This window comes from Rhipicephalus microplus, chromosome 3, assembly GCF_043290135.1.
Source record: "Rhipicephalus microplus isolate Deutch F79 chromosome 3, USDA_Rmic, whole genome shotgun sequence".
Taxonomy (NCBI): Eukaryota; Metazoa; Arthropoda; class Arachnida; order Ixodida; family Ixodidae; genus Rhipicephalus; species Rhipicephalus microplus.
The window spans coordinates 87,431,743-87,445,714 of NC_134702.1; positions in this window are offsets into that span (position 1 = coordinate 87,431,743).

Below are 13,972 nucleotides of genomic sequence, written 5' to 3' on the forward strand. Positions count from 1 at the left end.
GCGTATTGGGCCGGGCATGTAGCGCGTAGACAGGATAACGCGTAGACAGGCTGGTCGTTAAGGGTAACTAACTGGATTCCCTGAGAAGGCAAGCGCGTTAAGGGGAGACAGAAGGTTAGGTGGGCAGATCAGATTAAGAAGCTTGTGGGTATAAATTGTCTGCAGCAAGCACAAGACCGGGTTAACTGACGGAACATGGGAGAGGCCTTTGTCCTGCAGTGGACGTAGTGAGGCTGATGATGATGATGATGATGATGATGATGATGATGATGATGATGATGATGATGATGATACGCGTAATAGTTGACACATTCTGACATTGTGCCATTTTATTGAAATAACGTCTAGGAACAAATTTTCACAACTTATGACTAATTCTAGAGTAGATTATGGTAATCTTTCTATCGGGTATCTTCTGTGTTGGCAGTTTTACTACAAGGTTGAACAAGATCATAAAATAAAAAAACTCGCAATCTTGAACAAAAATTTGGTTTTGTGATAGTCCTAACTTTTGATGTTTAGTACGATGTTGAATCCACATGAATGGCATTATGTTTTATAGACGTCACAAACATTCGTGTCCTTTTTCCTATGTTTACAAATATTGACGTTGTTATTGCTACAACCTATTTTGTGGTATACTTTATGTCATCAGGAGTGAAAAAATATTTGTTAAACAACCATCTGTCTGGTATAACTGCCCATTTTCCATATTTTTTTACAGTATCAATGTGCCCCATGTGGTGTAGTGTGATCATAATAATGATCAGGAGGAGATGCATGGAGCACGGCAGCCGAAACGCACTGGACAACTGATTTCTGAACAACATTTTTCTTCCAAACGGGTTCATGTGTAATGGCTTGACTTGTCGGGGTTTTAGGACACTCAAACTAGGGTTTGTATTTAACAAGAAGTTAAAACTATAGCATAGGCAGGTAGACACGAAAAACACTTTATTGGGTCATGAATACGTCAACTTCCCTTTTTGTTGAAGAAGGACTGCTGGTCTGTTGTAAGTCGGTCCGGGAAGGCCAAGCCTCCCCCTCGCATCGTGTGTCTTCCGCATTATTTGAAGCTCACAGTACTAACCGTGCCTTTTCATCAGTGAATAAAATCTGTCTTGCGATGTTGGTAAATTCACGTAGCGTTGTAAAACGTACAGTCGGAGAACACGCGGCTAAAATTATTGAGTAGGCCCCAGTCGGAGCACGTAGAGAACTCCTCGAAGTGATTCCAAACAATTGTAAAAGTGTGAATAAAATACAGCTCCTTCAATCAATTCGGACATAACACATCATAAACGATTGAGAAAAGCTTCGCGTAACGTAGTTGTAATGATTCCGCATACACTGTGCGCCTTTTTTTCTTGAAATCATCATACTTGTTTCTATTACTGTTTCAAAGTATTTTTGATGGTACATTTTAGTTCTCCCCAATTGAACTGTACTCTAGCGTTTTGTATACGTTATCTGAAAAACAGTACACAATTTTGCACGACAATGATCAAGTTGTTGCATTAGAGAATTTATTAATTTTTTACATGATACGAAAAAGAATTGTTAAACCACTAACTGATGCAAGGCTCTTGGTTTCAATGCAAGATCTTATAAAACAGGGGTCTCAAGCACATGGCTTACTGGCCATAGGTGGCTCGCAGACGTTTGCTATACGTCAACGTCATCACAAGGAATAATATGTTTGTGACTTCGCCAAATTTTTCACTCACATTGTTTCGTTGACATGTGGGATTCAACGTCGTAGAGGAGGGCTCCCGAAATTTCGACCACCTTGTGTTTTTTTAATCTGCGCCAAATCTGAGCATACAGGACTACAGCATTTCCACCTCCATCGAAAATGCAGCCGCTGCAGCCGTGATTCGATCCCGCGACCTGTGGGTCAGCAGCTGAGTAATGCTCCCCTAGTTTAGTCTCTCTTGTGAATAATGCTTCATGTGAGTGAGCTACAGAGAGGCGACTTACCTCAACCATTCTTTCTATCCCGTAAGGTACCCAATGAGTGCACCATGTGCAAAGACATAACCACAACGTAAAGTCTACATTTCTCATCAGTATTGATATATATCTCGAATATTGACGCGACACGCTCGCATATGTGATATATGTCAAGTGTGTTCTTTCAAATGGCAGTTTAGGTTAACTTCTGTCCCCCCTTCATGCCACTTCAACCCCCTTCGCTGTATTTGCCCTTGCTGGACTAACGGTTATAGCTGTGGCCCGCTACATCAGGTAAGCTTGACAGTCCTGTTTTACAGCCGAAAATTTGAACACTCGTAGAAACATGAGTACAAAATGGCTATGCAGGCAGAGATGAAGTTTTATCGCGGTGTTCATATCAGTCCGTTTGCAGTCTCCATTCTGCGAATAGAGAAGGATACCTACGTGGAAACAAAACCATTGATTGTTTGAGGAGATTTCGTCATTAGAACCCCTAAAATATTCCAGTAGATGTCATTTGAAAGGAAAGGGCTGCTTAAAGCGAAGGGAGTGCCAAACGTTTACATTACGACTAATAATTTTCAATGTAGTCTGTGTATTGAAACATTCAATCAAGAGTTCTGAAACTATTTTGCAGTATAAAGTAGTGTGAAGGGTAATCATTCGTCCTATGCTGGAGACAGCTGCATTGAAGTATGTCTGCGGTGCTGGGATTGCTTCGCGACGAAATTGGAGACTGGTCATGCTTCTGAAAGTATTTATAGTTGCTGTCTATTCTTTCTTGTTTTCATGATCATTGTGATCTTCACTGGTACTGTTTCAACGTGTTCCTGGAAAATAATAAAAATGCGATGTTATTAACTCCTAATGAAGCCATATTGTCTACGAAACGCAAATAGTGTAGAGTTTTTCCTGCATATTTAAATGGAAAAAACATGCAATAGAGTTTCAAAGGGTGGCCTAGAATATTTTATTCCAGTTTTGGGCACTTCATAAAATATCAACAGTTTTTTTAAATTATATTCGCTAATTTAGAACTACCCAATCAAAATTAGTATACTGCAATTAAACTGAATGTTCAGGTCATTAGAGCAAAACCTGGCTATACTTAAAACCTCATCATCCTTCAAAATAGCGTTGTTCATTAGCAGTCTTACCAACCAAAACTTACAATTGTGAAAAATCAATAAAAAAAACAACGAAGGGAATTACGTGGTGCAAGGCACTAACGTTTGTTGCGAAGGGAGATGCTGTTGCTGAGACTGCCGAAATTATATCTGTATGTAGCTGAGACCGTAGCTGCCCAGACCAAAATCATACCCGGGTACGCCGTAGCCGAGACCATAGACAAAGCCGTAGCCAGAGGCGGGAGCGTGGTGCACAGCAGATACTGACGCAAGTGAAGCGATATATGCACCAGCTTTTGCTGGAGCAGCCATGGAGTAGCCTAGCGGGTAGCCATTGTGGCCAGTGAAGGCGCACGTGGCAAAGGTGAGGAGGATGCAAGCACTGATCTAAAAGAAGAATACAGCGAAAGAAAAGAATGTTATGAACTACCGCTGCAGCTTAACGTGTAAGCTACTGCGCTGGTAAATACGAAGGCATGTCCTTTTCGATTCTGGCGAAACGCAATAACTGTGCGCATCAATTTAGGCAGATGTCAAAAGACTCCTGTTTAGTGAAATAAAGATGAAGGGCCAGATTAAGTGGGTAGTATGCTTCCGGCGTCTCTCACTACGCTGTGATACGTAATCTTGTCCTTATTGAGTAAGTCAGACTGAAGAATATTGATACCATACTTTGTAGGAAGTGTAGGAGATAAGGAAGAACGCTGGTGAGCCTCACCATAATACTGTTATTCTCTTGCATTTCCATTTACCATTTAACGGACGACTCTAGTACGCCAGCCAGCACGTACCTCGTAGTGTGCCTCTCGGATCAAGTAGAAATGACATGACACTTTTCAGATGTGCACTTACTTCTACGTACATGAGCGTTGCGGCCTTCGACCCTCATCAATATACTGCTCATGCACGAAACAAAGCATGACGGCGTATCAGAACAAGATTGTTTTGTTAATATTGTAGAATATAGTTTAAGAAATAGATAATTGTCGCTTGCACTGATGTTCTAATCCGGCTGCAGCACACTTGGTTGCACTGAAAGTGACTTTTGTGGATATTTTTTTGCAGAAAAATTTGCCGAACACTCAAGGTATTTAGCATGAATTCAGTGTAGGTGTGAGTGCGCATTTAGGTAATAACATTGCTGTAATAAACGCTTTGTAGTTCGAATACATCTTCAAAATAAATCAGAGTATGAAACAACAAACAGCCTCGAATGTTATTGTTCTGTTTATTAAACGTACCCGTGCGACAATGATCGGGTCAATGAGTTGAAGTGATCGCATCTCACGCTCAACATATCAATAAAAATGAAAACCTTATCTGGAACGTTGACATTATTTCGCTATTTATAGTTAAAGTTAGGCAACATGTCCTAATCTACCATCTGATGCCGAGAATAAGCGCGCTGGAAGTTTCTCTCCCCACTGCAGAACAAAGCAACTAGAAGTAGTCTTCTGTGGAATCTCACCGTGGTTGAAGAAAGCGGCAGCTTCTACGGGAGCAAACAATGGTCGATTCGACCGGTAAGCTATAGTCTTTTACATCTACAGCAGTGAAGAGGGCATTGCGAATGTTTTGCCCCGTGTCATTCTTCCTTCTCCCGGAAAGTCTACCCCTCCAGAACCTTCATAATAATGAAAGCCACATTTTGTTGAGTTCTAACGATTTTGCTGTGGAGAGATTCAAGTTCATTTTGCCTCGGCTACTCCATACAAATATGTTCTGCAGCAAAAAAAAAAGAGAGACTAATACTGAAGGGCACCCAAAAATGAATGATAAAAAACATAATAGCACACTAAAACCAGTTTAAATATCCTTCGAATGCACATTTTGCTTGCAGAAGTTCACACAGTCATAAACTGTTCACACGCACACCTCCCTTTTCTACTACCACTGTATGCACTAACACATTTCACATATATCAATTCCTGGCTGTTCATCACAGGCGCTTATTCAGACCGGTCTCTACTGAAAATATGTCAGGAAGATGTCCGCCTTTTTCTGAAAATGCATCTCAGGCCATGGTCCGAGTAATTTTTTTATTGTTAGGGCCGTCTGTCGAAACTGGCTAATTTATTTCTTAATTTTTCTCTTTCATTCGTGTATATAACGCACACCTCAAGAATGCGGCAAAAGTTTTTTTCTGCATGACCACAATGGCTTTCCGGGGAGTTGCATGGACATATTTTTTGCAGGAAGCTGTTTGTATATGCTATTACTAATCGAAGCTTGTGGATTATTGTCTCCAAGCGTCGTGGGAGATCTGTTGCTATGAGAAAATGTTATGTGTAGATTAACCTCATTAAGTACTGATTTAGGGCTATCACACCACTTCTCCATTGAACAATGGTTAGCTCCTTGCGTTATAAAATGTCGAATATTTGCCCCAGACATAAGGACTGCGCAATCTCGTGTTTAATTTAATGCTTTCTCGGCGAGGCTGTCCGCCTCTTAATTTCTCTTCGTTCCAATGTGACTGGGTATCCATTGAAATACGATGTTGCGACCCTGCGCAGAAGCATATCACACAGTTCCAGCAAAATATTGAGCTATTTCACCATTTTTTTGTAAAGGAATCTCACATTTTTGATTTGCTGAAAGGCAGGTTTGCTATCCGTGCATATCACCAACGTGGCTCCGAATTCTCGCAGATAAGCTTAACTGCTTGAACGATAGCCACCGATTCTGCTGTCATCGATGAAGATTTGTGCAGCAATTTGTACATTCTCTTTTTCTGAATTTCGGGTATAAAGACTGCACAGGCTGACGCTTCTTCAGCGCACAATCCATCTGTATAGATCTTTTTTTTTATTATGCATTATATGAAAATTATGAAGTACAATCTGTGCGGCTACTAGGAGCGCCATGTCTGCTTTCTTCTCTATGCCCTCTATTTCACAGATAACGTTGAGAAGCAACAGCGCTTAAGGTGGTTTGGAAGGTTTCCAGCATTTAAATCCTGGTACTATTGCTTGGAATAATATGCTATCCTGTAGTCACGTTGCCATCCTTTGTGTTCGTGCACCAGATGAAGGATGACTTTCATGCTGAGTGAAAATTCTAAATAGATTTCTAGATGCTACTTTAGCTGGGAGTACTGTCAAAGGTGATTCTCGAGCATCTGCATAGACTTAAGCACTGTAAGTTGACCGTGTCAACCACAGACATACCCTCAAGCTTCTTGCCAATAACAAGTGAAGTCTCCTTTCGGTGGAGGCTGGAAGTCTGTGCAGCAGAGGCAGTTGGTAGTTTCTGATGAGGCGTATACGCGCAACATGTAGGGCCAATAGTGACACTGTAGTACCGCCCCATTCGGCCCCGCAGAGATCCCGGAGGATTTGAATGGCTTGATTCACTTTTCGTTCAAGGAACTGGACATGAGGCAACCATGTTATTCTCCGGTTTATAATCACACCCAAAAATCTATAAGTTTATTGCATTTGAATAGGCTGGTTTTGCAGAATCATCTTGAAATTTCCAGGTCTTTTAAATGTAAACAGTAATATGGTTGTTTTAGCCTGAGTCTGTGCCATACCTCTTTTTTATAAAAAACAATCTATATAATTCAATTCTTCTTGTAAAGTTTGTTGGACATCCTAAAACGATGGACCAGACGTCCATATACTTTTATCATCAGCATATACTGAACGTCTGATGTTAGGTGGAAGATTATACGGGGGCTACGCCATGACTGCAGTAGGGCTTAGCATGCTGCCCTGTGGCACTCCTTGGTTGACGACATGCTCTAACAATAGACCCTCCTGCGTAAATACAAAAATTTACCGGTGATTCAGGAAGTCAGCCATCTAACGCCGTACCTGGCCATTGAATTCCTGTAACGCCAAGCCTTCCAGAACGTGAGTGTGACTCACTGTGTCATATGCTCGTTAGACATCAAGGAATACAGTCACACTGATGTTTCCTTGCTTACGTTGGGTTCCCACATCTGTGACCAAGTCTAAAATACAGTCCATTCTGCATCAACCTCTTTTTAAGCCGGCTATGTTTTCTGGTAGAAGTGTTTCATGTCTTTCCACCATAAAATTTGTTCATTGATTAATTTCTCTATCACTCTCGAAATACAACTTGTCAAACTAACCAGCCTAAACGACTCCAACTGCATAAAGCTCTTTCTTGGTTTTAGCAATGGTACTACTTCTGATATCTTCCAACTTTCCGGGACCTTTTCTTCTTGCCTACTTTATTGTAAATGTCCAACAGGTGTGTTTTCCTTTCTCGCACAAATTAGCAAGTGCAGCGTATATATCTCCATCTGGTCCTGGTGAACTTGTTTGTTTTACTGAAGACCGCACATATTGAAGCTCCTTTTGTGTGTAGCTGCCATCCAGATCTCATGAACTGACCGCAAAGAACTTCATTACAACCACCAAAGCAGATTCTGCTCAGGAATTATAATCACTAGTTTAGACGACCTCTCCATTTCTCAGTTTAGATCGCAAAGTTCTTCGGCAATCACACGTTCGCTAACTACTTCATGACAGCACTGGAGCTTGTAGTAGTCTGAAGTGGACTATTGACTATCGGAGGGTGCGCACCATGTTTTCATCATCAACGTTGTATGCGGGCAGACAACCAATAATGCAACCTAACAATAAACTATCTTCTTACTATGTAAAATAAAAACGACAAGCAGAGAGTGTGAGGGTAGTGTAGATGAGAGATAAAAAGCAGCATCTCCTAAAAATAAGGTAATGTAAGGATGGTAAAAAAGATACGACTGTACATGGGCATGTTCCTCTGAGCTGTAGCTTCTTTTTGAATGAGAAACATTGCCTACACGAAAGTACACGGCTGTCGGTTTGATTATTAAACGCAGACATAAACAGTTACTTGCGCCATGACGAGACAACAATACGAATACATTGCAAGCGATTAGAATGCCACTAGTCTGGCATAATGAGCACCCCCGTAGCACAGGTTTCGAGCAATAAAAACACAGTGTCGAAAGCGGCTGCGTCTGGAGGTATATGTGTGAACAGCAAGATGTTTCATGGTAGGCGCATATTGGCCACTGCAATCGCCCTGACACAAGACATATGTACAGCGAAGCATGCTCTGCAAGATATGTGGATCATGGCATGCTTCGCAATATACATTAGGTATGCTACTATATTGGTCGGGGATACACCGCGATGGGAAGAGAATACGATGATCAGGGAAAAACAGAGGGACGTTGTCAGCAGGTCCTGGTATAAAAGGGCCGTGCAGTTACTGCTAGACTCATCAGTCACTCTACTGGTGAGCCAAGGAGACCCTACACTATGGTAAGACTACACCGGTCTTGACATTCTGATTTAAAATAATTTTGAGCTGTGAACTCAAGGCGATACATTGAAACTTGCTAGTCAAAAGGGCTTAAAGAAATTTCAAGGCTCGAATACAGAAAGGCTGAACACTGCTTTTGCAATCGAGTTATTTATTGTATAATTTTTAGCCGTACGTGAGTCGAGGCCCAGGTGCCATTCTGTTCTGGTCAAAAAACGTGCTTTGGAAAGTGTGTACCATATGTCATGTCAAATCAATGGTCATGACGTAGATGATCAATTGACAATCAGACAATGTAATGTGATGGTAAAACTTTGTGATAATTTTGCATGCACACATCGCCTTTAGCTTACTCGACAATTTGACCAACATCGCCCCGCACGGTGTTCTAGTGGCTAAAGTACTCGGATGTTAACCCGTAGGTTGCGGGATTGAATCCCGGCTGCGGCCGCTGCATTTTCAATGGCGGCGAAAATGATGTTAGCCCCTATGCTCAGATTTGGGCGCACGTTAAGGAACCCCAGGAGGTCTAAATTTTCGGAGTCCTCCACTACGGAGTCTCTCATAATCATATGGTGGTTTTGGGACGTTAAACCCTCCATATGAACCAATCATCAATTCGACCAATAATCGAGGTACTCTTTAAGAGCAGTGTCATAACATTAGTGATACTCATTTCACTGCCAGATCCGAGCCTGTGTCATTCATGCTTTGGCCACCTGTGCCTTTGCTGTCTACGCTGGCCACCCGTTTGGCTACTCCCAAGCTGCTCCAGCATACGCTGCCTATCACGCACCACTCACTTCGGTGTCCGCCGTACACCATGCTCCAGGCTTTGTATATGGCTTTGGCTACGGATATCCAGCTTTCGGTTATGGACTTCACAGTTACGGCCTGAGCTACGGATACGGCCTCGGTGGCCTGGGCTACAGCACCTTCCTGCGCAAGAAATGTGAGTGAACACCCTGCTTTCGTTGCATGAAGCTTTTCTGTTGGAATATTATTTTATACTCATCAATATTGTTGAACCTAAAAGACTTTTTGTATTGCTGGTGACAATTCATTTTCTGATGTCAAGTTTATATGTTTTGATGCACGCTAGCAAACAAATTGTAAATTGCAGATGGAATCATAAAATGATAAATAGCTTCCTTTCGGAATATTCATGGGCCGCATCGCTGAATGGCTAAAAAAATTGATCATATTTTTGTGTACCATCTTATCGTCATCAATTATTAAACTGCCGCAACTAGTGAGATCTTCAGAATAATGTGCACTGCAGTACATAACGATGCTTTAGCCATGCAATTGCAAAAGATGTAAGCAAGAATTTTCGAAGATACACATAAAACAGCTGCATAATATTCTGAACCAGTTCATCTGTCCACTATCAAAAAACTATTATTTATCTCTTTCCGCAAAGCTAAATTTATCACACCTAACTTTCATCCTATATAACGAATGCTTTTTGAACAGGCATTTTAGTAATACGTGTTCGGTCCCTAAAGTAGTCACCTAAACTTGTATATTATTAAATACCAGCTTTTTTATCTTTTGAATAACTATTAAAAAGTAGAACTTGCTCCTAGGTGGCTTCTTTATACCATCATCATCATCATCATCATCATCAACCTGACTACGTCCACTGCAGGACAAAGGCCTCTCCCATGTTCCGCCAGTAAACCCGGTCCTGTGCTTGCTGCTGCCAATTTATGCCCGCAAACTTCTTAATCTCGTCTGCCCACCTAACCTTCTGTATCCCCCTAACCCGCTTCCCTTCTCTGGGAATCCAGTTAGTTACCCTTAATGACCAGCGGTTATGCTGTCTACGAGCTACATGCCCGGCCCATGTCCATTTCCTCTTCTTTATTTCAATTACGATATCCTTACCCCCGTTTGTCCCCTAATCCACTCTGCTCTCTTCTTGTCCCTTAAGGATACACCTACCATTTTTCTTTGCATTGCTCGCTGCGTCGTCCTCAATTTAAGCTGAACCCTCTTTGTAAGTCTCCAGGTTTCTGCTCCGTAGATAAGTACCGGCAAGATACAGCTGTTATATACCTTCCTCTTCAGGGATAGTGGCAATCTACCTGTCATAATTTGACAGTGCTTGCCGAATGTACTCCACCCCATTCTTATTCTTCTAGTTAATTCAATCTCGTGGTTAGGCTCTGCGGTTATTACCTGCCCTAAGTAGACATGGTCTTTTACAAGTTCAAGTGCACTATTCCCTATCTCGAAGCGCTGCTCCTTTCCGAGGTTGTTGTGCATTACTTTCGTTTTCTGCAGATAAATTTTAAGACCCACCTTTGTGCTCTCCTTGTCTAACTCCGTTATCATGAGTTGCAATTCGTCACCTGAGTTACTCAGCAATGCAATGTCATCGGCGAAGCGCAGGTTACTAAGACATTCTCCATTAACTCTTATCCCTAACTGTTCCCATTCTAGGCTTCTGAAAACCTCCTGTAAGCACGCGGTAAATAGCAATGGGGAGATTGTGTCCCCCCGCCTTACATCCTTCCAAGCACTATGGTAGCAGTTGATCCCCTGTAGATTTCTTCCAGAATGTTTATATATACTTCATCTACGACCTGATTCCGCAGTGTCTGCATGACGGCTGATATTTCTACTGAATCAAACGTTTTCTCGTTATCTATGAAGGCTATGTATAGTGGTTGGTTATACTCTGAGCATTTCTCGATTACCTGATTGATCGTATGTATGTGGTCAATTGTTGAGTAGCCTGTTCGAAATCCTGCTTGTTCCTTTGGTTGATTGAATTCTTATGTTTTCTTTACTCTGTTAGCAATTACATTTGTAAATAGCTTGTATACTACAGAGAGCAAGCTGATCGGCCTCTAATTCTTCAAGTTCTTGTCATCTCCTTTCATATGTATTAAGATGATGTTAGCGTTCTTCCCAGATTCTGGTACCCTTCCCGTCAGGAGACACCTCGTAAACAGGGTGGCTAGTTTTTCTAACGCAATCTGTCCTCCATCTTTCAGCAGATCTGATGTTACCTGATCCTCACCAGCAGCTTTGCCTCTTTGCATGCTCTCCAAAGCTTTTCTGACTTCTCCTATCATTACTGGTGGGGTGTCATTTGGGTTACTGCTAGTTCTTATAGTATTAAGTTCGTGGTTATCTCGGCTACTGTACAGATCTCTGTAAAACTCCTGCGTGGTTTTAACTATCCTATCCATATTGGGAGTTATTTTGCCTTCTTTGTCCCTTAGTGCATACATCCGACTTTTGCCTATCCGAAGTTTTCTCTTCACTGCTTTGATGCCTCCTCCGTTTTTCAGAGCGTGTTCAATTCTCTACATGTTATACCTTCTTACATCGCATACTTTACGCCTATTAATCAACTTTGAAAGCTCTGCCAGTTCTATTTTGTCTGTTGTACTTGACAATTTCATGCTTTGATGCTTCCTAATTAGGTTCTTCGTTTCCTGGGAAAGCTTGCCAGTGTCCTGTCTAACTACCCTGCCTCCTACTTCCACTACACACTCCGTAATGATACTCATAAAATTATCATTCAGTGTATCTGTGCTAAGGTTGGTTTCCTCACTAAGAGCCGAGTACCTGTTCTGCAGCCACAATCTGAATTCCTGTACTTTCCCTCTCAGTGATAGCTGATTGATTGGCTTCTTGCGTATCAGTTTCTGTCGTTCCTTCTTCAAGTCTAGGCGAAATCGAGACCGTACCATTCTATGGTCACTGCATCGTACATTGCCAACCACTTCCACATCTTGCACGATTCCTGGGTGTGCAGTCATTATAAAGTCTATTTCGTTCTTATTTTCGCCATTAGGGCTCCTCCATGTCCACTTGCGGTTTTCTCGTTTTTCGTAGAAAGTATTCAAGATCCGCAAATTATTGCGTTCTGCGAACTCTACTAGTAGCTCTCCTCTGGCGTTTCTAGTGACGATGCCATAATCTCCTACTGCCTGGTCTCTAGCCTGCTTCTTCTCTACCTTTGCATTAAAGTCGCCCATCACTATAGTATACTGTGTTTTTACCTTACTCATTGCCGATTCCACGTCTTCATAGAAGTTTTCAACTGAAGCGTCATCATGGCTGGATGTAGGCGCGTAAGCCAGTACTACCTTCATCTGGTATCTTTTATTCAGTTTAAATACAATATCTACCACTCTTTCATTAATGCGATAGTATTCCTCTATGTTGCCAGCTATGTTTCTGCGAATTAGGAACCCCACTCCTACTTCTCTTCTGTCTGCCAAGCCCCGATAGCAAAGGACGTGCCCATTCTGTTGCACAGTATAGGCCTCATCTGTCTTCCTAACCTCACTGAGCCCTATTATATCCCATTTAACACCCTCTAGCTCCTCGAATAGTACAGCTAGACTTCCCTCACTAGATAAGGTTCTAGCGTTAAACGTTGCCAAGCTCAGGTTCCAAAGGTGGCCTGTAGTCCAGAGATTCTTAGCACCCTTTTCTGCGTTGCAGATCTGACCACCGCCATGGTCAGTTGCTTCGCAGCTACTGGGAACTGAGGGCCGTGAGTTATTTGACGTATGCATGTGAGAGGTAGTGGCCAGATACTGCACCAGGGTGGCCAATCCTTCTCTGGTGAGGGAGTGCGTTCCCGGCGGTGGTTACCGGTGAGGCCGCACCTCAGGCCTCTTAATGCAGTTCTATCAACACGCGGATCTTTTTTTTTTCAGTTGGGAACTGCGCGGCACTGGGATTTGAACCACGGACCTCTTGCATGCGAGGCAGATGCTCTAACCACTATGCCATCGCCGCACTTCTTTATATATAAAATATAAAACTCTAAACGTGGCATATTGACTTACGCTAATAAAAAAACGTTCTTCCTTGTTTAGCAGAGTAGGATAATGAGTTATATAACAACCGAACTTTTATTAGGCAGACTTTTTTAGTGCTTTCTGACGCAACATAACAGATTTGCTTCGTATACCTCCCGTCACTTCACTGCTTGAAAGATTATTTGGTCTATACGCTTCTAAAGGCAATTGCATTTCCTTCTTTTCAGAAACTGAGGAATGGCCAGCCGGAGGCGACTTCTAATGATAAGCGTGAACAGAGAACCTCGCATTTGAGCAATAAAGCGCAGAATCTGATTTGCTGTGTGGTTTTTTACATATACGGCTGTGATATTATAAAAGACATGAGGACATGTTGCATCCAATCACCAAAGAAAATTATCATATATTTTGTGCAGTTTGTGGGTTCGCAAAGACGCTTTGATTTTCTGTATGAAGCAGGGTGGGCAAATGGTGGTGCAATACTGTAAGGTATCCGCATATTCTTAACCATTCCTTTGCCCGAACATTCCTTCCCCCGACCATTCCTTTGCCCGAACATTCTACTTGACAATGGCTTCGTGAAAACAATAACCTAAGCTAAATGTTATGTAACAAAGTTTTTCAGCAAATATAACATGTTGGCAGTAAGTGTGAACTTTAGTAACAATCTGTTTCGCCTTTACTCAAGCGCTATCCGCTTTCTGCACATGTTTTATATGTATAAATGTGTGCTATATGATTGATATTTCATAATGCATGGTAGCAGGCAAAAGCATCAGGCGATGGAGCGAGAAGGAAGCGTTGTAGACG